This window comes from Podarcis erhardii, assembly GCF_964252035.2.
Source record: "Podarcis erhardii genome assembly, chromosome: 15".
NCBI lineage: Eukaryota > Metazoa > Chordata > Lepidosauria > Squamata > Lacertidae > Podarcis > Podarcis erhardii.
The window spans coordinates 38,799,151-38,826,383 of NC_138505.1; the positions used below are offsets into that span (position 1 = coordinate 38,799,151).

The 27,233-nt window shown below is 44.8% G+C and overlaps 1 protein-coding gene across 2 annotated transcripts in view; it reads right to left on the reverse strand.

The window, feature by feature from the left end:
* Positions 1–27,233, reverse strand: part of TMEM132B (transmembrane protein 132B) — a 404,412-nt gene that overhangs the window by 228,108 nt on the left and 149,071 nt on the right. The gene's annotated exons all lie outside the window — the stretch shown is intronic.

Sequence of the window (27,233 nt, forward strand, 5' to 3'; positions counted from 1 at the left end):
CCACATCTAAAAGAGAATGAATATTTGTTTCCTTCTGGAAGGAGCCTCTCACAATGCTGATCTCCTCTCTGGTTGGATTTAGCTTATCAAGGAAGCTTTCAGTCATTTCTCATAGAAAGCTCCCCTTCCCCCAGTCCTTACCCTACGGCCTCAATCGACACCTCGCCCTTCTTGTTACTCCACTGGCTCCATGGAAGCTTAGACTAGCATTCAGCGAGATGCAAATCAGACCCTTGGTGGCTGTCCCTGGTTCCCTGGTTGGGCAAACTGCCAAGGAAGACAAACCGCTCATTGAGTCAAGGAGCAGGTTGTTTAAATATTTAATCAGAATTAAAATGGAGCAAGCTGTGCAATCCACAAGAAACTACAGATGCAACCACTTTGAAGGAGAATAGATAGACACCCTGGTTCATAGATTTGCCTCTTAATGAGGCTTCATATGACAGAGGAAGGGAGAAGCCTCCTGGTGACTGTAGTGGCTGCTGGTCCCCAAAGCACTTACATATAAACAGTTGTCCTTAGGGTTGACTGAGCATAAGATTGGTCGTCCCCAGAATGAATCAGATCCCCTTGTATGTTTCAGGCAAATGTGGAAAATGCCTCAAATGGGATCATAGAATCATAGAATCATAGAATCATAGAGTTGGAAGAGACCACAAGGGCCATGGAGTCCAACCCCCTGCCAAGCAGGAAACACCATCAGAGCACTCCTGACATATGGTTGTCAAGCCTCTGCTTAAAGACCTCCAAAGAAGGAGACTCCACCACACTCCTGGGCAGCAAATTCCACTGTCGAACAGCTCTTACTGTCAGGAAGTTCTTCCTAATGTTTAGGTGGAATCTTCTTTCTTGTAGTTTGGAACCATTGCTCTGTGTCCGCTTCTCTGGAGCAGCAGAAAACAACCTTTCTCCATCCTCTATGTGACATACTTTTATATATTTGAACATGGCTATCATATCACCCCTTAACCTCCTCTTCTCCAGGCTAAACATGCCCAGCTCCCTTAGCCGTTCCTCATAAGGCATCGTTTCCAGGCCTTTGACCATTTTGGTTGCCCTCCTCTGGACACGTTCCAGTTTGTCAGTGTCCTTCTTGAACTGTGGTGCCCAGAACTGGACACAGTACTCCAGGTGAGGTCTGACCAGAGCAGAATACAGTGGCACTATTACTTCCCTTGATCTAGATGCTATACTCCTATTGATGCAGCCCAGAATTGCATTGGCTTTTTTAGCTGCCGCATCACACTGTTGGCTCATGTCAAGTTTGTGGTCAACCAAGACTCCTAGATCCTTTTCACATGTACTGCTCTCAAGCCAGGTGTCACCCATCTTGTATTTGTGCCTCTCATTTTTTTTGCCCAAGTGCAATACTCTACATTTCTCCCTGTTAAAATTCATCTTGTTTGTTTTGGCCCAGTTCTCTAATCTGTCAAGGTCGTTTTGAAGTGTGATCCTGTCCTCTGGGGTGATAGCCACCCCAGATCATTTCAACCTTCGAAAGAGCATTCCTGGCATCATCTTTTTATCCCTTGGATCATAGGGAGGGATCAACTCCCATGCTCTTAAGCACAAACAGACCCAGTGGGCCTCTCTACCTACTTTCTAAATGAGGGGTCACCAACTTTTTGGAGCCAGTGGGCACATCTGGAATTCTGAGAAAATACTGAGGGCACCAGTCACAAAACGGCTGCTGTAGAGGTGTGGCACAGCACAAAATGGCTACCGTGGGAGGTATGTAGGAGAGGCCAAGCAAATGCAGATAGGAACTAAACAGGAAAAGCTAACAGTCTCTCATCCATTGTGGATTTTTGATGGGATATTTACTTTCACAGGCACCATAGAAGGTACTGGCGGGCACACCGATACCCACGAGAGCTTTGGAATTCCCTGCTCTAAAATGAATAAGTTTCTGATGTCGTTTGCTATGCTGGTCCTGCCTTGGTCCAAGGGGGGGTGGGCTTCAATAGGCTGGCAGGGTGCCTGAGAGTAGAATCAAGGTGGGTAGCCACTTAAGGTGGGCTGTGGTATTTGTCCCAGTTCTGCTCGCATCTGCTTGGTACTTCACAGCATCCCAAGCTGCATCAAGGCTGAAGTTACTTCATGTGAAAAGGCATCAAGACTAAGGAATCAAGCAAACACTTTTTATGGTTTGTTTTGTATGATAAAGGTTGCAAACCACTTATTATTAAATAATATAAATAAATAAGACCTGGGTGCTTTACTGTCTATCATAGGGGTGCTTATGTCACTATATGCCAATTTGGAATAGGGGTTTAATTTCTTTCAGACTTTCTTGTGAGGTCACCTCCAAATTCTCCTTTCTTTCTGATCATCTATCCGACTTAGTATTCATTACTCCATCAAAAACTATTTCAGGTTTGGTCCAAGTTCAGTTTCAGCTCTAAGTATATGAAATGGATTGAACTGATCTGCTTATTGGCACAACCCGTGATAAGCAGCGCTCCCAGTTTTCTACAGCACCGCTGCCACAAATGGCCAGTGGGTGGTACTGCAGCTTCCCAGCACCACAGGCATTCAAGTAGAATTCAACTTGCTCCTCTAAAGCTGCCAACTGCGGCCTAGATACTCAATGTGAGGAACTTGCCACACAACCTATATTGAACTTTCAGACCAACCACCTGTCTCTGTTTCCCTGCCTACAGGTACCAGCCCTCCTAGGCTGTCCACCCATTAAGTAATAGGGAGAGCAAAGATCTCAAAAGAATTTGTTAAAACACACAATTTGCATAAGTCACATTGATTAGGTGGAAGCTAAGCATGTTTACATATTTCCCGTTACCACTCATTGTGTGATTTCAGAGCCCAGTCCTTCGTCCCTAACAGGCCGGATCCGATAAATGCTGACACTCCCATCTGCTCAAGCCAACTGCCGCATTTCCCAGCCCTTCAGCCAGGATCCAATGCAACACATGTCTTGTCCATCCAAGGACACTCGGTGATGCTATTTTTACTCAGCTGGGCTTCTGAAGAGATTTGCTGACAATGCATCTCCTGTCAACTGGCTATTTGCTTCTGGCCTGCAGGGGTGCTGTCTCCTTACAGAAAACCACCTGGGTTTTCAGCAGACATGCTTGGTTGTCAGCTACAGACGCAGAATTCATTCACTGTCTTCCCAGGTTAGCATCATGCCAGTCCAGTAGTGGCTGGTGCCTTTTGGGACTGGGAGGGTAGAAGACAGGGAGCCCAACAGCAGGTGGCGCCAGAGCCAATAACGGGAAGACAACTTGTTCTAGTTTTGCCTTCTTTCCCTCCCTGCTGAGTTCTGAAAATGGCAACCCTGAGACTAAGGAGGAAGAAGATGACAGACAGTGCCACCTCCTTGGCTCAGTTGGACGTAAGATGCCAGGGGTGGGAGCTAGGAGCGAGTTAGTAATAACTCACACAGTGCCAGTGAAGATGACTCTTTATTCAAAAGGCCACGTCTATTGAGCACAGCAACTCTTCCTGGTAGCTCTTGCCCCAACGACACAATGTGTTCTCACAGTTCTCTAAGTCTCCTCCTCCCTCAGTCCTTTCCCAAGAAATCTGAGGCTCCTTCATCTTGTCTGTCTTTGCTCTGCCCTCTTCATACCTTCACTTCTGCCTCTGATTCTGGACTGCTCCCTACTGCAGCCTTTTCCTGCTCACTAAACTCTGTTAGCTCTTCGGCCTCCGACACCTCTTCCTCCTAGTCTTCTCCTTCGTCTCCCTCTGACCACTCATTGTCATCCCACCATCCCATCCCTGGGCTCTGTGTCTTCTTCCCTCGGGGGTTCCCAAGCTGGTGCCTCCCACCACTCCTCTGAATCCAGCTAGCCCATGACAGAAGACAGACAGGTGGGGCAGGACACCGTTTGCTCTTATGGATGAGCCTCCACTGGGTAGTCCCCTCACTTCCCAAACCGCATGAACACACACATTACAATCTTTCTGGACACCAGAATTTAAGCACTGAATCTGATACATTATCAAACTGGGAGGCTCCTCTTTTGTGCCACACCTGTGTTTTAGTCAAAGCAGAGTAATGCAGGGGAGAATCAGTGGAATTCAGAGAGCGCCATCCAAACCTGTGGTCCGAAACTGTTGGGCATAAGGACAACCCCCGTCAGGCAGCACAATCAGAAGGATTTGTGGACCCTCACCAAGCCACTCCCAACCTACCACTATTTATTGCTCTATGGGTGCTCATGTGCCTTTGTATCAATGCAGATAATTTGCAAGTGCAAATGTTCTGCAAACCAGTGTCCCCCCTCTCTCTTTTATGATGGTCTTTGCAAGTGGCTTTCCACAATAAGGTCACTCCTTCACAGGAAACTGTCTGTGGAACCTTGTGAAAGTGACTATGTCTCAGTGGAAGGCATTTGGGGGGATAGGCATGGGGAAAGGGGGGGGGATTGGCAGGGAGGGTTGTGGGGAAGGAAGAGGGTAATGTATGATCCAGCTCAAACAGTTGCAGACAGGTAGCCGTGTTGGTCTGCCATAGTCAAAACAAAATAAAAAAAAATCCTTCCAGTAGCACCTTAAAGACCAACTAAGTTAGTTCTAGGTATGAGCTTTTGTGTGCATGCACACTTCTTCAGATACCAGCTCAAACAGGGGTGGATCTGACGTTGGAACTAGAGAGAGTTCACATTTTGGACCTGCTACCTTGCAACATCACTAGCAAAAATTGCAATGATAACATGGAGGGATCCCCTTTTCATACCTGCAACAAGGAGATCAGAAGCTTCCATTTATGGTTTTAAACAAGCCACGGTTCTACCTGATGCCCAAACTTGGAAAACTGTAGTTTCTTCAAACTCTAGTTCAGTCTTCCCCAGTTTGGTTCCCTTGAGATCTTTGAAATTACAACCCCCATCAGCCCCAGCCATCATGGCGAATGCTCAGGGATGCAGAAAGTTGTGCTCTAACCAGGCTGGAGATTAGAAGGATTAGAAATGGCTGCTTCATTTGCTCTTCCTAACTAGAGTTTCATCAAACCACAGTTCCCTGTGTTTGTATGTCACAGGTAACTCTGTTTTGTTGAAAATCAAGTACAGAAGCTTCCAGTTTTCCCTTCACATGCATGAAAGAGGATAGAGGAGAATATGCAAGCCAAAGGCTCACTCACATTGTAGGGGGGAAAGCAGGCTCCCCTTTTGTCTGAACTGGGCTTGAGAGCATTTTGTGCTCTCCCCCTCCCTTCCCGTCCAACACCTCCACAAAGCTTTCCTTTTAAAACTGTACCTGAATCACACATCATCGCTCCTGTGAGCTTTTTTAATTTTTCCACTGCTGCTATTTTTATATAACCTTTTCCAGATGCATTGTCTAACCCCCTCCCTTCCTCCTTGTCAGCCATGCCAGGATGCAGCAGGTATGAAATAGCTTATTAGAGCATTGCACTCCGCACAAACAACGTGGCTTTGGCAAACAAAAGGAAAGGGAAACCAGAATGCTTGGCAGGAAAGGCAAGAGGTGGAAATTATGAAGCCAAAAGGGGACTTGAGCCCTCCTCTCAGGGCTTGAGCGAATTCCCCTGCAGACCATAGAAGGTTCAAAGATCTTTTGTCCAAGGTGGGGCTCAAACCCATCATCATGAGATTAAGAGTATCATGGATTTGGATTTGATATCCCGCTTTATCACTACCCGAAGGAGTCTCAAAGCGGCTAACAATCTCCTTTCCCTTCCTCCCCCACAACAAACACTCTGTGAGGTGAGTGGGGCTAAGAGACTTCAGAGAAGTGTGACTAGCCCAAAGTCACCCAGCAGCTGCATGTGGAAGAGCGGGGAATCGAACCCAGTTCACCAGATTACGAGTCTATCACTCTTAACCACTACACCACACTGGCTCATGCGCTGCTGACTGAGCTATCCCAGAAACCAGTGCAGGGGCTGCACTTCCAAACCATCAGGCATTGGTTCTGCACAAGAGCACTCTCCTCTCCTGGTATTCAAGAAGCATTGTTGTCCCCAGCTGTGGAGGCAGAGCTTAGCCCCTTTACTTGCAACCTGAGGTGAAGGGCAAGGTGCCCCCTCCCCACTTTCACATCTAACAATCTGACCAGGCTGGCTGCTGAATCTCGTTTCAACCACTGGCAATGGGGCATCGCCCTCTACTGTACCTGAGGAAGAAGACTACCTTAGGAGGTGCAGAGCAGCCTCATTTAAAGGCAATCGGTGGGATGCTGACATCTCCTGGTATCTACCGCCTAAGGCAGCTGTATCATTCTGCCTCATGGGAGGGCTGGCCCTGTAACCTGGGAGCAAACCCTGCCCTGGAGCCTGAGTTTTGCCCCCCCAAGCCAGCCTCATGTACCCACAGCTTGGCACAGAGAGAGTGAAAAGGATTGGTCTGCACCTCCATGCACACCTGTGCTCCCCCATCTTCCTGCAGGACGGCACACAAAGACAAAGGACTCAGGATGGATCGACACACAGGGGAAAAACCGCTATAAATAAGTCAGAAATTAGATCATTATAATAAAAGAAAAGAAACGCTATGTAAAAAATGCATATTTTTTTTTTTTTGCTCTCTGTCACCATCTGGTGTTGCATGTTTATAATGCATCCAAAGCATTGGGGTTTTTTCTTTACTAATGTAGCTGAGTCCTGAGTTGCGGCTTACACAGCAATAGGGCTTTTTTCGGCCAGAACTCACCGGAACGGAGTTCCCGTACCTCTTTGGTGTGTTCCAGCACGTATTCCGTCACTTGGCACAGCACTCTGTGTTGAGTGATGCAGGCTGCGGCGGAGGGATGGTTTGGTGCAGTGCAATGGTGGGACGAGTGGGCAAAAAGAAGCTTTTTAGGGGCAAGGTCCGTTAAAAAAACTCAACAAGTTCTGGCACCATTTTTTCTAGGAAAAAAAGCCTTGCATAGCAACATTCTAACATGCCATGCTCATCCCCAGGGCAAATACACTGACAAAGTAGGGAAGAATGGGCAACAAAAATTACAGGCCATTCTTGGTAAATAAGGACAGTTGGGCCATATGCAATGAATCTCTTATAAACTCAAATTTTGGGGATTTCCCAGGAGCCAGCCTATTGCTGCAGTCTAGAATTCTAAATTCTACTTGCAAAAATTTTATAATGCTGAAGTTATGCTAAATCCCATTTTGAACTATCTCAGACTACACAAATTCATGGAGGACGTAACTGTGAATGGCTACTAACAATGATGGTGACTTTATTAGCTCCAAGATCAATGGCAGAATGCCCTGACTATTAGCTGTTGCGGGTGGTGCTGTGGGTTAAACCACAGAGCCTAGGACTTGCCGATCAGAAGGTTGGTGGTTCGAATCCCAGTGACAGAGTGAGCTCATGTTGCTCGGTCCCTGCTCCTGCCAACCTAGCAGTTCGAAGCATGTCAAAGTGCAAGTAGATAAATAGGTACCGCTCCAGCGGGAAGGTAAACAGCATTTTGGTGTGCTGCACTGGTTTGCCAGAAGCGGCTTAGTCATGCTGGCCACATGACCTGGAAGCTGTACGCCGGCTCCCTTGGCCATTAAAGCGAGATGAGCGCCGCAACCCCAGAGTCGGTCACAAATGGACCTAATGGTCAGGGGTCCCTTTACCTTTACCTTTACCGTGAGAAAAGACTGCTGGACTAGGTAGATTCTTGATCTGATCCAGCAAGGCTCTTTGGTCTTTAGAATCAGAAGAAAATGTTAAAAAACTATTCTGCCAAGCTTTGGGGATAAGCTGATATAATTAAGAACCAAAACTGGAACATCTCCAGTGGAAATGAAAGTATTCTGGGGTTCATTTAACCTTTCTTGAAACTGCTCCAGAGCCCCCCAACTCAAGGGACTCCAGTACTATCTGGAGAGCATCAGATTGTGGGGAGGCTAATCAAAACTATCACATTTCAGAAGATTCTTCAAGATGCCTTTCCAAGCACAACAGTGACATTCTCCTAAGGGACCCTCTTGGGCCCAGAATTGACGGGCAAGTTTATTGCATATATAATATTCAGAGTCAAGAAAATCTGTAGCTAAATTATAATTTAAACAAGGTTGAGAGATATCCTCATTCAGAATGATTTAGTCTTAATTGCTAATACAACAGAACCCTGGTGCTCAATGAAAAAGTTTCATCACATCCTGAAACATAATTTAACTGCTCTGCCCAGGTATGAGAAAAGCTGTCACGCCACTGAGACTTCGAGAGAGAAAAACGTCTTCTGCATTATTAGACAGGCAATACCATCATGCGTCTTCTTGTGTCAAGCACTATCTCTGCTGTGAGGAAGTTACAGAAGAAAATCCGCACTCTGTATTCCGGTGTTGCATTTGTGAAAATGTATGCAAAAAAGGTTTCTTTTTTTGGACAGTCTTTTTCCCCATCAGAGCCACTTTTCCTCAGGGATAATCCACTGAGGGCTACATTCCATCAGTGGGCAGGACCAAAGACAGCAGTGGGTGGAGCCACATCCAAAAGTGGGTGGGGGTCTCTCTCTGTCTCTCTCTCTCTCATCCCCTTCTCACACACATTATTTCTCTTACACCCATTCCCCTTTCTTTCACTCTTCCTCCCCACCCAGCAAACTGCCAAAAGTGAATTGCTCTCGCCAGAAGTCCGAACTGGTTGCTTGTGGAGAGCTTTGGAAATTACGCTGAGGGCCACAGGCCGTCCATGCCTGCTTGATCCTTTCTTAATCACTGATTGTTTGGGGGGAAAGAGGGCATTCTATATATTTTTCCTGACTACAGCAGCAGGAGGAAGAAGGGTTCTAAATCAGGCATAGGCAAACTTGACCCTCCAGATTCTTTGGGACTACGACTCCCATCATCCCTGACCACTGGTCCCGTTAGCTAGGGATGATGGGAGTTGTAGTCCCAAAACATCTGGAGGGCCGAGTTTGCCTATGCCTGCTCTAAATCATACAGAGGGCAAGGGAGCTGCAGATGCAGTGAAGGCTCCTGCCAATCCATCCATCCATCTCTTCCAATCCATTGAGGGTGACGAGGCTAGGCAAAGAGGAAGTGTTAAGGGGGTGCAGCCACCAAACAGAGGCCCACTCTCTCTGGGGTTTCTCATCCAGAGGTAGGGAGCATTTATCAGCCTGAGAGCCAGACTTGGTTCTGAGAAACCCCTCCAGGGGTCACGTGTCAATGGTGGGCAGGAGCAGAGGCAAAAGTGAGAGCAAAAGTGAGAGCAAAAGTGAGAGCAAAAGTGAGAGGCAAAAGGAGGCAAAAGTGAGAGCAACTGTTAGCGTAGATGTTGCTTTCATACAGCAGGCTAGCTTCTACACAGCCTCCTCCATCCAGGCAAGTGATAGCAGGACTTGGGGTGAACTAATTCAGATTAATGAATTCACTGAATTAATTCAAAAATCTCTGAATCACACCTGGAAATAGTTCCTAGAAATTCTAGGTGAACAGAATTGGGGGGGGGGTATGGCAGAACTTTGGGGAAATTTTAATTCAGTTCGATTTATGTTTTTATTCCACCATACATACACACACAAACACACGGTTTTCATCAAACTTAACTGTGTTTGATAGTGGCCGCTGCAGTCACCATACTTAGCTTTTTGAAAAAAATATGATGCTTTTTAATAATCACAACTCTTTTGGAGAAATAAATAAAGCAATTGTTCACATTCCACTGTGGAGCGGGGTTAGCAGACCAGCTTGTAAAATCCATGAAGGCTGAGGGCATTTGGAATGCTGAGGACCAAATTCAACTGGAATGGAATTATTTTCCCTTTTTTTGGAGGGGGTGAACTGGGACTAATTCCTTCTTAAGATGAACTTCCCAAGCACTGAGCAAGAGTCCTTAGCAGAGTTTAATAACACATTCCAGCCCAGAACAGCCATTTAATGAGTGCATGAAGCATAGCTAGTGATGGATGTGAGTTGGGAAGAGCCCCAGGGTCCAAACAGAAGTCCTGGAGGGCCCCATTTGGCCCCATGTCCTGAGACTCTCCACCCCTGCACTAACTGCTTGAGGGCAGTAATGAGTTCGAGTGATGCTCCACCAATCTCAGTCCCCAGCTCCCACCTGCCTGCTTTCTTATTTATAAACAGCAGAGGGCTGCCTCTCCCTTAATCTCAGTGATCCCCTTGCTTAGTTTGCATGGGTAGGCAAACTAAGACATGGGGGCCAGATCTGGCTCAATCGCCAGCCCGCGGATTTTTACATGAGTAGAATGAGTCCTTTTATTTAAAATGCACCTCTGGGTTATTTGTGCGGCATAGGAATCCATTCATCTTCTTTCTTTCTTTTTCAAAATATAGTCCTGCCCCCCACAAGGTCTGAGGGACAGTGGACCAGCCCCCTGTTGAAAAAGTTTGCTGACCCCTGGAGGATGGGAACAAAATTAGTATTAGTTGGGTCTGTCTGTCATTGGCTCTGACACCACCTACTGTTGGTCTTCCTGACTTTCCCCCCTGCCAGTCCCAAAGGGCACCACCAGCCACTTCTTGAGGGTTTGAACAAAGGCCCAGATATGGCTAAAGTGGTCATCTTCCCAGTGGCTCCTCCAGCTGCTGTGAGTCATCATCAAGGACACTACGAACGTGAATGTAGTCAAGTAGAACTACATTCTAGTTCCAGTGTGATAGGTTGTTAGCCGAGGCTGTTACGTTTCTGCTGACAGCTTGCATTTGGTTGCAAAGTCTTGTTTTTAAATTGGATTTGATACCATTGTGTTTCCTTCAGTTGCAATTATATATATTAATTATTCGAGGCCTAGGGCTGAAGGAGAGAAACAGAAGCAGAAACTAGAGAGTTTAATCAACTGGTTAACGCTAATGGAATTACAGCAGAATCCTATGTGAGTTTACTTAAAAGTAAGTCATGGGGAACTAGGTAGCTGCCTCATACTGAGTCTGACACCATTGCTCCAACTAGCTCAGTACTACCGACACTGGCTGGCAGCAGCTCACCAGGATTTCAGACAGGAGGCTCTCCCAACCTTCCCTGGATATACCAAGGACTGAATCTGGGACTTTCTGCACAGAAAGTACAAACTTATTAGCACATGTAAGGTTGTGGCCCAAACCAACTAAATCTGGATACATTTTGATACCTGGGTGGGAGGGTGTGATTCAGTTGAAAATGCATACTCTTTGTTTATATTATCACAGAGCTGAAGGAGGTCTTGGAAGTCATCTAGTTAAGCCCATGATTGATGAAGGGAACATCTGCACTGGCTGCCCATTGACTGCTGAGTCCTTATATTAATCTGCACAGCGCTTAACAACATAGGTCCAGGGTACCTTAAAGAGCACCTCAACTCTCCTGTCCCACCTTGATCACCGAGATCATCTGCAGGAGCTTTCTTGGTTATCCCCCCAAGATGGTGAGACTCATTTGACATAGACACAAAACCGAGCCTTGAGTGTCACCTACCAGTCCTTTCAAATGCTCTGCCAGCAGGGATTCAGCAACCATGTTCTAGCTTAACCTTTACCTTTACCTTTATGTGCTAAAACAAACACAAACAAACAAACAAACACTATGCTGCCAGGTTTATGCAGGCAATTAAGAAAGCAACACCTGTAACAGTTAGCTAGTGATCTGTGATTCAACATTTCTACATGTCTTTTATTGTATATGTCTATAGATTGACAATTGGGGCGCTGTGGTCTAATCCACTGAGCCTTGGGCTTGCCGATCAAAAGGTCGGCGATTCGAATCCCCACAACGGGGGTGAGCTCCCGTTGCTCGGTCCCAGCTCCTGCCAACCTAGCAGTTCGAAAGCATGCCAAAAAGTGCAAGCAGATTAATAGGTACCACTCCAGCAGGAAGATAAACGGCATTACCGTACACTGCTGTGGTTTAGGTGTTCCATTGCACCAGAAGCAGCTTAGTCATGCTGGCCATATGATCTGGAAAAACTGTCTGTGGAGCAGACAAACGCTGGCTCCCCCGGCCTGTAAAGCGAAATGAGCACCACAACCCCAGAGTCGTTCGCGGCTGGACTTAACTGTCAGAGGTCCCTTTATCTTTACCTTTATACATAGACAAACTGGCAGATGATAGATGATAGATGATAGATAGATGATAGAGATGATAGATAGATAGATGATAGATAGATGATAGATAGATAGATAGATAGATAGATAGATAGATAGATAGATAGATAGATAGATATAGATAGATGATAGATAGATGGTAGATGATAGATGATAGATGATAGGTGATAGATGGATAGATGGATAGATGGATAGATTAGATAGATAGATAGATGATAGATAGACAGACACAGATATAGATAGATAGACAGATAGATAGATGATAGATAGATAGATAGATAGATAGATAGATAGATATAGAGATATAGATGAAGATGATAGATAGATGATAGATAGATAGATAGATAGATGATAGATAGATTAGATGATAGATAGATAGATAGATAGATAGATAGATAGATAGATAGATAGATGATAGATAGATAGAGATAGATAGATGATAGATAGATGATAGATGATAGATGGATAGATAGATAGATAGATAGATAGAGATAGAGATAGAGATGAAGATGATAGATAGATGATAGATAGATAGATAGATAGATAGATGATAGATAGATGATAGATAGATAGATAGATAGATAGATAGATAGATGATAGATAGATGATAGATAGATAGATAGATAGATAGATAGATAGATAGATAGAGATGATAGATAGATAGATAGATAGATAGATAGATAGATAGATAGATAGATAGATAGATAGATATAGATGATAGATGATAGAGATAGATAGATGATAGATGATAGATAGATAGATAGATAGATAGATAGATAGATAGATAGATAGATAGATATAGATAGATAGATGATAGATGATAGATGATAGATGATAGATAGACAGACACAGATATAGATAGATGATAGATGATAGATAGATAGATAGATAGATAGATAGATAGATAGAGATAGAGATGAAGATGATAGATAGATGATAGATAGATAGATGATAGATAGATGATAGATAGATAGATAGATGATAGATAGATAGATAGATAGATAGATAGATAGATAGATAGATAGATAGATAATAGATAGATAGATAGACAGATGATAGATATAGATGATAGATAGATAGATAGGGGGTATTGGGTGTAAGGGGAGGGATAATACCTCTGTTGGGGGACACAGTATGCTCCTTTGGGGGTAACTTATCCACCTTTTGTCCCCACCCTGCACTCCCCTCTCAACTCACACATTCCTAGAAAATGTCAGCTTGCGACAGTGCCCACCCTCCAGGAAACAACTTGACTGGTCAGCTAAACCAGATGAGGGAAGCCAAGGGGTCTCAAACCCTCAGTGAGTTAGGGACTTCCCCTGTGGGTGAATTGAGCAGACGAGACCAATACTGGGTCCAACGGTCAAGAAGGCAGTTTCTGCACATGCTGTAGAGGGAAGTGAGGGGCAGATGAGAACCCGGGAAAGTAGCTCATTTAGGAGATGGAAAGACCTGGTCCTAAACCTCTGCTGCCTTGCAGGATATCATCAGGAGAAGAAAAGGCTCAGGAGTAAACGGAGTAATCTCTACACAAATCTGGAGTGGAGTCCCTAAGATGACTGGATGGCACCTTGTAAGCCTCCTTCTGGCAACTGCTGCAGGCACGCTCTACTTTCCCTTGGACCACATCAGCCAAGCCAAGAAGAGGGTGTTGTTCTCTGGGCAGTCCAGGACCTCCAGACACTGCCCAGACCTGTATCCTGAGGAGGTCTCTTCAGTGCTGATAACACAACGGTTTGACTTCACCCTCGGAGGCACGCTACATTGTCTCTCAAGACAGACGAATGCCAACAACAGACCCACTTTCATCTTTTTTATGAAATAATGGTACAGAGGTATTTTTAGAAAAGAAGGAAGGAAGTGCTCCAAAAGTTCATCCAAAATCTGGCCTTCAGTACCTTCAGCACTTTAGATCTTCCCGCTGGGGCTGCAGAGAACAAATCTTTGCCCTCCTTTACGTGGCAGCCCTCCAGATATTAGAAATTACCAAGCTAGGCACTCTTCTGCACGGCACAGCAAAACTACAGGCCATAATCATCCCAAAAAGCTGAGGCCCAGGTTTTCCCCATCCAGTTAAGCAGGTGAGCTATGTCTTACCAGAGCGGGGTGAAATTGCAATAGTGGAAGCGGCAGCTTCAGATGGCAGTATAAAATAGAAATGCAGATTGTTCCGCCTCGGATTTATTACACTTTTAACATCTAAATCAGGAGGATTCTGTCCTATAGATTGAGACGGATCTGAAGTAATTTAATGGGAAGTTGGTCGTTGAAACACATAATCACATTTCTAGAACAATGTAATTACATTGAGTGTAATGTGATTTCCTGCCAGCGAGTTTTAAAAAGTGCGGCATCCACCATATCCTTTGCTCTTGCATCGAACATGACAACCCCAGCAAAATTAGCTCTAGGAAGCCCAATGCAGCATTCAATTAAAGAAAGAGACATTAGGACTTTGGGAGAGGCAGGGTAAAATGGGCGACATATCAGAAAACACGTCGGCTGTGTGCTGACAATGCAGCGGCATTCGCAACAAGAGAGGGAGCCAAGAAATTACGGCTGAGATATTTTATACATTTAAGGGTGATCAGTCAAGGGCTAGCGTTAAGCACCAAAGGCATTGTTATGACCTTCAGTCATTCTGCATCAGGGGTAGGCAACCAAAGGCCCACGGGGGTCATTTAGCCAGCCCACGAGCCGCCCCTGAACTGAGTCACCCACTCAGCGAGTCCCCGCGCACTGTGCTAAACTAAAAAAAAAAAAAACTCCTTAATAAATTTTTCACTTTAACAATCCAATCAAACCATATTAAATATTCCAAATTGTACATATTATTCAATAATCAAACAGTCCAAATATTATGCCAAATTATAAAAAAAATTGAAGGTATCTTCCCATGTTCTGAGGTCGGGGGGCTCTGATCATCTCATACTTCTACTGCTTTCATAATTTTCATGATAGTTCCCGTAAATCATTCCGATGTTAATCCTCATTACTTTTCACAGCCTCTGTGTTTATCAAACTGGCGCAGCACGGCGTGACTCACTTCCGTGGTACCAGAAATCATGCCTGCGCATGCTCAGACACCGAAAATCACATCTGCGCAGACGCAGATGCCGGAAATTGCAGCTGCGCACACTCATGCGCTCACGTGATCCAGCCCACGGAGGGATCTCCGCTGGAGTGAACCGGCCCAGGCGAGGTAAATCTTGCTGACTCCTGTTCTGCATGGTGCAAACAAAGCGTTATCTCCAATCAACAGAGTGCAAAGAAAATGCTATCTTCTACCATTACTCAGCAAGATTAAAACAAACTCCCTCTGGCAGCAGCAAAACAAAATCCCACAATTTAGAAATCAATATAATTAAAACCCCTCTGACCCAACAGAAAACCTTGAAAATGATTCCCAACAGCCGTCAAGATCTGAGATTTAGGAGGTCACCAGGAAAGAAAAGTAAACCTGAAAGGAGGATCCTATGAAGAAGATTATGCCCCATCTGTAGGTTAAGAACATGTAAGGACTCTCTCTCTATCAAACCAAAGGACCACCCATTCAAGCATTCTGTTTCCCACAGTGGTTAACCAAATGCCTAGACGAGCCCACAAACAAAACACAGAAGACTCTCCCTCGCTCTTGGTTTCCAGTGACTGGCATTCAGAGCTGCTTCAGAGCTATAACTTCCAAAGTGGTTCATCAATCACCTTTCCCAGAGATCTCTGGAAATTTTAGCCCTGGAGGAAACAGGGGTCTCCTAACCAGGGCTTTTTTCAGCAGGAACTTGCCAGAACTCAGTTCCGGCACCTCTCAGGTGGGCGCCATTGCCATTATAGGGGAATAAGGGAGGCACCCTTGCCAACAAAGGTCTGTATAGTAAAAGCTATGGTTTTCCCAGTACTGATGTATGGAAGTGAGAGCTGGACCATAAAGAAGGATGATCGCGAAAGAATTTATGCTTTTGAATTATGGTGCTGGAGGAGACTCTTGAGAGTCCCATGGACTGCAAGTAGATCAAACCTCTCCATTCTTAAGGAAATCAGCCCTGAGTGCTCACTGGAAGGACAGATCGTGAAGCTGAGGCTCCAAGACTTTGGCCACCTCATGAGAAGAGAAGACTCCCTGGAAAAGACCCTGATGTTGGGAAAGATGGAGGGCACAAGGAGAAGCGGACGACAGAGGATGAGATGGGTGGACAGTGTTCTCGTAGCTACCAGCATGAGTTTGACCAAACTGCGGGAGGCAGTGGAAGACAGAAGTGCCTGGCGTGCTCTGGTCCATGGGGTCACGAAGAGTCAGACACGACTAAACGACTATACAACAACAACAACAAGGGAGACATTCATGGCGAGTTCCAGCACCCCCATTTCTAGAAAAACAGCACTGATCCCAACAACTCCAGCACCCTTAACAAACTAAAGTTCCGATGATTCTTCAGAGGGACAGTCATGACTGCGTAAATTGGTATGATACAGATTTAAATATATAGTGCTGATGTCACCTGAAAGAGAAGGAGCTTGTGAATGGAAGGAGATGGAAAGGATAGTCCCAAGGGGTATTCCTGATCTCCCAGGCTCTGTCAGGCAATGAAGCAGCAGTTGAGTCGGCACTGCCTTTTTTATTCATTTTAATTGGAATAGAGCTGTAATCGGCTTTCTGAATAATTTTAGTGTCTCATGAAGCTAAGCATGTCAGAAACTTAAAGCGGTTTTGCAGGTAATCCGCCTGCAGAACAAACCCACCAAATTCATCTGTCAAATCATTCCCCTGCCTATGAGTTCATTCATATCTCCTGCAGAATGCAAGCGGTCTCACGCGACACATATCACTATGCTTTCATTAGAAGGCAGAAAGTGATGAGGTGAGATGGGGAGCTAAAAGGGACAGTGAAATACAGTCAAGCCAGGTGTCCCCCATCTTATATTTATGCATCTGGTTCTTCCGGCCTACATGTAAAACCTTACAATTGTCCCTATTGAAATTCATATTGTTAGTCTAGGTCCAGTTCTCCAATCTGTCAAGATAATCTTGAATCTCAGTTCTGTCTTCTGTGGCATTAGCTACCCCTCGCAGTTCAGTATCACCTGCAAATTGGATGAACATCCCCTCAATTCCTTCATCCGAGATGTTTATAAAACCCTTGAACAACAACAGGCCCAGAAGACAACCCTCCAACACCCCACTTGTCCCCTTTTCCCACAAAGATGAGGAACTAATAATAATAATAATAATAATAATAATAATAATAATAATATTTTTATTATTTATACCCTGCCTGTTAAGTTGTGGGTGAACATATCAGACGACACAGCGATTCTTCCAAAGCAGCTCTTTATTTGTAAGCTGGAACAGAACTGAACTGAGGAGCTCAGTCAGCCTGCTTATATAGAGCTCCACTAGAATGCAACAGTAACCATTTTCTGTAACTAGCCAAACACTGAACGTCACTTTCGATCTTTCATTTGCCTACAAACTATCCAATCACTGAACGTCACTTTCAATCCTTCATTTGCCTACAAACTATCCAATCACTGAACGTCACTTTCGATCCTTCATTTGCATAACTATCTACAGTATCCCCCTGCTGGCCCAGGGTGAGAACTTCAGTACATAACACTGCCCATCAGACTGAGTTGCCCCAGCCACTCTGGGTGGTTCTTTAGTAAGCACTTTTTGTGTTTGGTCAGTGAACCAGAGACAAATGAGCCCAAGAGTTACCTCGTTCAACCCACATTTTATCAGCTTCTCTGCAAGAATATTATGGGGGACTTTGTCAAAAGCCTTACTGAAATCAAGATACACTACATCCACGGCATTCCTCTGATTCACCAAGCTTGTAACTCTATTTTTTAAAAAATCAGATTTGTCTGGAATGATTTGTTTTTTTAGAAATCCATGCTGGGCGTTAGTAATCACATCATCCTTTCCTAAGTGCTCATAAACTGACCATTTAATTATCGACATCAAGCTGGCAGGTCAGTAGTTACCTGGGTCTTCTTTTTCGCCTTTTTGAAGATGGGGACCATATTGGAGGTGCCAGGGATTGTACCTGGGACCTTCTGCACACAAAACAAGTCCACAGAGCTATGGCCCTTCCCCAGCCCACTTCTAAGCAACTAAGCAGGAGTGTTGCTCACCTCCATTGCACCTGGTCATCCCAAGAATCTTCCCCTTTGCCAGTCCAGACCTGAAACCCCCCCCCCTCTCTCTCTCTCTGATACATCATTAATCACAACTTGGTAATCAGAAGCTGCAGAGTGAGAACAAAAGAGGTGTCATCCGTCAAACAGAAGGCATCAGATATTTTGATCTGGGATCATTCCTCCTGATACACAACAACTGACGGCTCTGCAAGAGCATGGCAGTGGTGAATCGCTGTGTCGTGTTAGAGAAGCAGTGAATGGGCCAGTGCCAATAAGGCAAAGGTGGAACAGTCTGGGGGCCACATTCCCTTCTAGGCTCGGTTTCAGAGGCCACAGCCTGGGTTGGGCAGGGCCAGAGGCAAAAGGAGCAGAGCAGCAAATATGAATTTTACACCTTTGTACAGTAGGCTGGTTTCTACACATACAGACACTATTCTGCATCCAGCCACTCAAGAGGCATTTCAGCTAAGTTTTACTCAAGAGTATCATAGCTTCCAAGTGGACCGGAAAAAACAAGACATCCCCTTTTTCCGCACAGGATCTTGTGCACAGCCTTGTCCTAGCCATAAGCATTTCTTGCGTGGGAACGCATCAGTGCGCAACAGTCAGAACTCACATATGCACACAGCTTTTACCTGAAGCCCAGGTTAAAGCACTGCTTCCCAGTTTTCTATCAATGCAACTCTTTTGCAGGAAGACGCCAACTCCCCCACCCAAAAAGGACTATTGTGATTTGCTCTCTGTGCTCCTATTATTCAGCTGCAAGAATTCCTCTTAAACCAAGAGCAGTGTGGAAGTGGAGGGGAGGAAATCACCTCAATAGAATATTTACAATGTGAACAGAAAAGCACAGTGGGAGGAATCAGTTTAAATGGTCCTCCAGTCAACTGCTTGTTAACTCACTTTAGAAACTCTGTGTGTGTGTGTGTGTGTGTGTGTGTGTGTGTGTGTGTGTGTACAGACACATACAGGCATACGTGCGCGCACACTTTTTAACCTGCTGCTAAAAAAGTGCTCAGAGCCCTGTTGGATGCCACACTTTTGGCAAGTCCACACAATGTAATAAGCGCACAAACTGCATGTAAAATGTTGGAAGGCCACCTTGATGGAATGCACAACAGAGACAAACTGCCTTGGTGCACCTTGCTGGGAAGGTTGAAACTTCACCTTCAAATCAGATTACTCCCAACCAAGGCAGTTTGCATCATCAGGTGGGAGTAAATGGAAAACAACAATGCAAGTTCTTGGGTTTCATTTTTATTTTATTATTCCTGCCCTCCCAGGGGCAACAACATCCTGACAAGGGGAAAAGCCAACCTGGCCACACAACTCCATCTGCTCCAACGCTTGCTTTCTGTTAAGTTGTGGGTGAACATATCAGACGACACAGCGATTCTTCAAACAACTCTTGTTTATTCACAGGCCAGAACAGAACTGAGCTGAAGGGTTCAGCCAGCCTGCTTATATAGAGCTCCACTACAACGCAACAGTAACGACTTTCTGTAACTAACCAATCACTGAACGTCACTTTCAATCCCTTATTTGCATATGTGGACCTGAGTGAAAACTATCTACAGTACCCCCCTGCTGGCCCAGGGTGAGAACTTCAGTATATAACACTTTCCTCTACCTTCATCTTTCCATTTTTCCTTTTGCAATGTGCTTATGAGATTTCAAACCTGCAAGCAGGGTCTGTCTTATATTTGAATATCTGCCAGTGCTTAAAATTTAGGTGCTTTGTAGGTGTTTAGTAGTAAATACTATTAATTCTAAGCTCGCATGCCACAGCATCAGAAACATCTTTAACACTGCAGTTGTGTTTAGGATGGCAGCATGGAGACCTCTAGATGTTCTTTAGAAACAATTAGGGTACCTCCTCCCCCATCTCACATGCAAACACACACAAAATCCAAGCCTGTACAAGGAACACTTTACACATAAGCTCAGCTCCCAAATGATTGCACATTATCTTCGATTGATTTCCTTAGGCAAGCCACAGTGTTTAGCTCCCAGTCTCTAAGTCACTGGCTGCCATCTCTTATCTCAGAGCTCTATTGTTAAGCTAAACTAATCTATGCCTCCAAGCTCTTAAAGAAGTTTTATCTCAGCTCTCCTAAATGCAAGAGATGGCTTACAGCCTTGTTCAATATAACCATTTGCTTTCCACTTCTCTTTCCTGCACCACAGGTATGCCTTGGAGCTGTCTTTGGACCTGTCACATTGACAGCAAGCCTGACTTTTTCTCCCGTTCGAGGCCTGAGCCCATGACACAGCCGCTACCCTAGGCTGGGCTTGACCAACCAGGATAGCATCCCCCAACCTGGTGGATTTGACCTCTGTTCTATTTTGCACTTTACGGTAAGGAGTTATGCATGGCCACGTTCTAAAGAGACAGAAGAACTGACCAACAACAGGAAAGAAACATCTAGGGACCTGCTGGAACACTTGAGTCGTAGACAGCACATGTGAAAGATTTCAGAGGGGTAGACATGCAAGAGACACTTTCTTTACCTAATCTTTCGATTCTATCCCGCCTTTTTCCCCAGACCAGGACAGAAAAGCAGATTACAGAAATTAAAACAACACAGATAAATGTGTTGAAAAATATAGAAAAGATAAGCGTTAAAAAGTCTAATAGATTCAAAACAATAAAAACAGCAAATCTGTTTCAAAATCAGATAATGATAAAAATTAGTAAAGGTAAAGGTAAAGGTAAAGGTAAAGGTACCCCTGCCCGTACGGGCCAGTCTTGCCAGACTCTAGGGTTGCGCGCCCATCTCGCTTAAGAGGCCGGGAGCCAGCGCTGTCCACAGACACTTCCGGGTCACGTGGCCAGCGTGACAAGCTGCATCTGGCGAGCCAGCGCAGCACACGGAAACGCCGTTTACCTTCCTGCTGGTAAGCGGTCCCTATTTATCTACTTGCACCCAGAGGTGCTTTTGAACTGCTAGGTTGGCAGGCGCTGGGACCGAAGGCCGGGAGAGCACCCCGCCGCGGGGATTCGAACCGCCGACCATGCGATCGCCAAGTCCTAGGCGCTGAGGTTTTACGCACAGCGCCACTGCGCTATTAAAGCCCTTTCCTGGGTGGTGGTGGGGGAACAGTCAGTTCCCAAAGGTCTGTAAGAATAAAACAACTCTTCACCTGCCAGGGGAAGGACAACAAGGAGGGAGCCAGTCTAACCTCTCTAAGAAGGGATTTCCCAAGTCTGGGAGCAGCCACCAAGAAGGCCCTTTCCTGCATCCCCACCTGAGAGGGTGGCAGGACTGAGAATCATAGAATCATAGAGTTGGAAGAGACCACAAGGGCCATCGAGTCCAACCCCCTGCCAAGCAGGAAACACCATCAGAGCACTCCTGACATATGGTTGTCAAGCCTCTGCTGAAAGACCTCCAAAGAAGGAGACTCCACCACACTCCTTGGCAGCAAATTCCACTGTCGAACAGCTCTTACTGTCAGGAAGTTCTTCCTAATGTTTAGGTGGAATCTTCTTTCTTGTAGTTTGGAGCCATTGCTCCGTGTCCGCTTCTCTGGAGCAGCAGAAAACAACCTTTCTCCCTCCTCTATGTGACATCCTTTTATATATTTGAACATGGCTATCATATCAGCCCTTAACCTCCTCTTCTCCACGCTAAACATGCCTAGCTCCCTTAGCCGTTCCTCATAAGGCATTGTTTCCAGGTCTTTGACCATTTTGGTCGCCCTCCTCTGGACACGTTCCAGTTTGTCAGTGTCCTTCTTGAACTGTGGTGCCCAGAACTGGACACAGTACTCCAGGTGAGGTCTGACCAGAGCAGAATACAGTGGCACTATTACTTCCCTTGATCTAGATGCTATACTCCTATTGATGCAGCCCAGAATTGCATTGGCTTTTTTAGCTGCCGCGTCACACTGTTGGCTCATGTCAAGTTTGTGGTCAACCAAGACTCCTAGATCCTTTTCACATGTACTGCTCTCAAGCCAGGTGTCACCCATCTTGTATTTGTGCCTCTCATTTCTTTTGCCCAAGTGCAATACTATACATTTCTCCCTTGGGCCTCTCCCAAGGATTTCAGAGCCTAGCCAGGTTTATACGGGAGAAGATGGTCTTTCAGATAGCCTGGGTGTGGAGGTGTAAAAACAAGGAAGGTAGTTTTTACCACATGTGGTGGACTTGTGAAAAAATCAAGAACTTCTGGGAGCTCATTTATAATGAACTAAAAAAAATGTTTAAATATACTTTTGTGAAAAAACCTGAAAATTTTCTTCTGGGAATGATTGGCAATGAAATTAAGAAATAGGACCAGACCTTATTCCAGTACGCAACAACAGCTGCTAGAATTTTAATCGCCCAAAATTGAAAATCAACCAGTATCCCAACAGTAAGAGATTGGCAAAGTAAATTATTTGAATATTCAGAATTGGCAAAATTAACACAAAAAAATTAGAGACCAGAAAGAAACAAAGTTTATTAAAGAATGGAATAAATTCATAACCTATATTGAAGTAGATTTTAAAAATCCAAAGATCACAGTAGGCTTAATATAACCCTTCGACATACAAAAGTTTTAAAGAAAAACCGCGGGGAAAAATGTATTACATAACCCAAAACTGAGGTGGAGGGAAGTCAATAACTTACATGTTTGTCTTTGGTTTTTTGTTTTTTGTTTTCCTTATAATTAAGTTATGTTGTTCTTATTATTATTTTTTTTCCGTGAAGAATTTCTTTTCTGTACATATGTGTGTATATGTGTGTATGAAAATTAATAAAGAGAAATTAAAAAAAAACAGATAGCCTGGGTGTAAGGCTATCCCTAAGGAAAAAGGGAAGAGGTAGGGACAGGGCCGGATTTAGGTTTGATGAAGCCCTAAGCTACTGAAGGTAACGGGGCCCTTTATACGTCCAGCTGTCCTTTGTCAACAACAAATTGTTGCTGTTTTTTGAGCTGAATATATGCTATATGGTAATTTATGGACCTAATAGGTATCTAAAGCTATTTGCACATGCAGAATGTAGGCACCCTATATATAGAAATGAGCAAACCAGTGATATTTTGGGGAGCAGGCTAGCAGGCGGGGCCCATTACTTACATCATAGGAGCCTACAAAACACAAAACACTGTTGCTGTATGTAGATTTTATTTTATTTGTTTTTTATCTTATATTTTGGAAATGTACGTCCAGTTTCTTTTTCCTTTAAAAAAAATTTGGGCCCCCAAGAGAGTTAGGCCCTAAGCTATAGCTTGTTTAGCTTATATGTAAATCCAGCACTGGGTGGGGAGACAAAGAGCAGTAGAAAAAGGAACAATGAGGTTTGCTTGGGATGCATGTGTGAATGCTCTTGGACTGTGCCAGTGCTCTTATAGGCTATGAGCTAGAGAGTGTCTGATTAATTGATTTGATTTATTATATTGCTATACACTTTTCATTCAAATGAATCCCAAAGCACAGAACATAACAGGACATCACAAATACTGCTAGGTACGCTTGCACAGGATTGTAGCCTGAGCCACTTTACCATCAACGACCCTTAATTAGCTATCTGAGCTTAGAACTCATTCAAAACAAGAGTCTCTTTGACTGCGGCGAGGTTTCTTAGGGCATGTCATCCACATGCTGACAATAGTCTTGCTAACCTCAATTTATCAAGAAGCTTCAAAAGCTTCACGTTATTGTGACATCATCTTATTTTTAAAAAAACTATACCTTTCTAACGAGGTTGAGTCACCATTATCGAACTCTCGTTTCCTGACAGTAAATAGCTGTGTGTCATCTAAATGACTTCAAAAGGTGGCCTAAATATTCACCCAGATACATATGCCTCCAGAAATGAATTCCAAACTTCCCAGGAAAGGCTGGTGACTTTTTAAATGTCTTGTCTATATATTTTTGTATTTTCTAGGTAAGCCACTTAGAAGCATTTTTTTAATGGAACAGGGCATTAGTACTTTAAAAGAAAAGAATTAAAACTCTTGACTCTTTTGGCTACTCACAGAACCGCATAAATCTGGTAGAAAAGATGGAAATTCAATAAAGTGGAGCATATCATTGCAATCTTACTGCTCAGTTATGCTGCAAGATCAAACTGACTTTGCTACATTTCTCAACTTTATGCAGCCCTTAAGTTCAGCCTAGGGAAAGAGCACGCCAGTGAGTAAGTCAGAGTTCTTTTTGTTTCATTAAGGCAGCTGTCTAGATCAGCCTGATGCCCACCAGGTGTGTGGGGCATCCCCCATCAGCCCCAGCCAATCATCATCATCATCTGTATCATCGGTATTAAATTTACGGCATGTAGTGCCTTGAAAGAAAACATAATGAAAATGATCTATAGGTGGTACATGACCCCAGTCAAGCTTGCAAAGATCTACCATCTGCCCAATAACAATTGTTGGAAATGTAATGAGTCTGAAGGAACCTTCTATCACCTTTGGTGGACCTGCCCAAAGATCAAGGCCTACTGGGAAATGATCTATAATGAAATTAAGAAAATCCTTAAGTTGACATTTGTAAAGAAACCGGAGGCTTTCCTCCTGGGCATGGTCGGCCAATTGGTACCAAAGAAGGATAGAATATTCTTTATGTATGCAACTACAGCAGCAAGAATTCTTTTGGCAAAGTATTGGAAGATGCAAGAACTACCCACTCTGGAAGAATGGCAGATGAAGGTGACCGAATTTATGGGACTGGCAGAGATGACCGGCAGAATCCGAGACCAGAGGAAGGAGGCAGTGGAGGAGGATTGGAAAAAATTTAAAGTATATCTTAAGAACTGTTGTAAAATTTCGGACTGTTAAGATGTCAAGGGGTAAGAAACAGAGAATTACAGCTGTAATCGTTTAAGTTGAGAAAACCCAAAAAAGTTAAATGAAAAAATTGACTGAAGGGTTGCTAAAAAATTGCAAAACAAGGATGCAGTGAAGGGGAGGTATGGGGAAGTCACATTTTATTTATTTCTCTGTGTTTTTTTTTTTCTTTTCTTGTTTTCTGTTTTCTGTTTTGGAAATTAATAAAAATTATCTTAAAAAAAAAAAAAAGTTCAGCCTAGGGAAAGAGCACGCCAGTGAGTAAGTCAGAGTTCTTTTTGTTTCATTAAGGCAGCTGTCTAGATCAGCCTGATGCCCACCAGGTGTGTGGGGCATCCCCCATCAGCCCCAGCCAATCATCATCATCATCTGTACACACTCCGCCTTTTTCCTGACAGGGAATCAAGGCAACTTACAGAACAAAAAAAAGAACAGCTAAACTGCTTAAAAATATATAGAGAGAAAACAATCATTCAAAAATAATTAAACATTGACAGAAATAAAACTCGTGTGTGTGTGTGTGTGTGTGTGTGTGTGTGTGTAATAACTACAAGAAAAACAGCATAGCACTAGTCCAGTCCTTTCATTGAAAGCAGTCCCCGCAGAGGACCTTAAGGTCCACAAATGACAACACTTTGGAGGTCCCAAGTCACAAGGTGGTTAGATTGGTCTCAGCTAGGGCCAGGGCCTTCTTAGTACTGGCCCCGACTTGGTGGGATGCTCTGTCACAAGAGACCAGGGCCCTGCGGGACTTGATATCTTTCTGCAGGGCCTGCAAGACAGAGCTGTTCTGCCTGGTCTTTGGTTTGGACTCAGTCTGACCCTTATGTTACCTTCCCCTTATGCTTTTGAACTATGGGCTACTATTAAAATGAGGCTGCATTTTAAATTGTATTTTAACCTGTTGTGCTGGTCCCGGGGGGAAGGTTACCGTTGGCGTAGTCAAAGTCCGGCCCTGGGTCAATAGCCTGGAAACAGTTCCGAAGGAGCGGGGCGAGGTCCGAAGCAGGAAGCCGGGTGGGGACAGGAACACTGGAGGAACAGGACTGGATGCTGGCCGAAACAGCTCATCAACGACGTTGCTCCCGCAACCTGGGACCGGGCTGACTGGCCTTTATCTTCTCTGAGGCCAGGGGCGGCCCCGGCCCCCAGGAGACCCGCCTCTCCTGGCCTTAAGGCGAGCACTCCTCCTGGGAGAAACCAGTTCCCTTCGCCTCTCTGCCCTGAGCTTCTGCAGTTCAGGAGAGGCTGAAGGGTTACTGGGCCCAGGGGGAGACTCACCTGCAGGCACTGAGTCCTCAACCACCTCTGGAGGCAGAGTGGAATCACCTGGTGCCTGCTCCTGAGGATCCGGCAAAGGTGTAGGCGCTTCAGAATCAAGGCCCTGCCCCAGTTCAGCCGGCCCTGGAGGCGGGGACTCCTGTGCAGGCTGGGATTCCTCCGGTTCAGCCTCTGAATCGGAATCCCAGGCCATCACACCTGTATTTTAAATTGGTTTTTCTTTACCATTATGTTTTGGGGTTTTTTGTAATTTTACTGGCTGGGGAGGGCGGGGTATAAATAAAAATTTATTATTATTATTATTTATTATTATCAGTTCCCCAAAGCCTTTGAAACAAGAAGGTCTTCACCTGCCAGTTGAAGAACAACAATGAGGGAGCCAGTCTAGCTTCTCTTGGGAGTTCCAAAATTGCCTGGGAACAGCCACCACCGAGAAGGCCATCTCTCGCATCCCCACCAAGCGTGCCTGTGAGGGTGACAGGACTGGGAGAAGGGCCTCCCTGGAAGATCTCAGAGCCTGGGCAGGTTCATATGAGGGAATGCAGCATTTCAGATAGTCCGGCCCTAAGCCACATAGAGCTCTAACTAGCACCTTGAATTGTCCCTGGAAACAGACTGGCAGCCAGTGGAGCTGTTGTAACAAGGGTCTAGTTACGATCTAGTTAAAGATTGTAGACTCCCTGTCACCAGCCCAGGCCAACAACCTGCAGTTCTTTGAGCCATTTGATGTTTCTGAGCACGTTACATGTTAGATGCAACAGCATGTTACAGTAATCCAAATGGGATGTAGCTCAGCGTGTTTCACCGTGGCCAAATCAGACATCTCAACACGGTCAATGGTAAAGGATGATGAGAGTTGTCCAAAAGATTTGGAAGGGGCTAGGTCAGGGTCCCCTAGTGTAGACCCTCCATAAAGCCTCCAGATCTTTTTGGACAGCAACTCCCATCAGCACCAGCCGGTGTGGCCAATGGTCAGAGGTAGTGAGAGCTGCAGCTCAACAACATTCAGAAAGCAACACATTGGCTGTCTCCAGTATAGACCTCTTACAAATACCAGGAGTGAA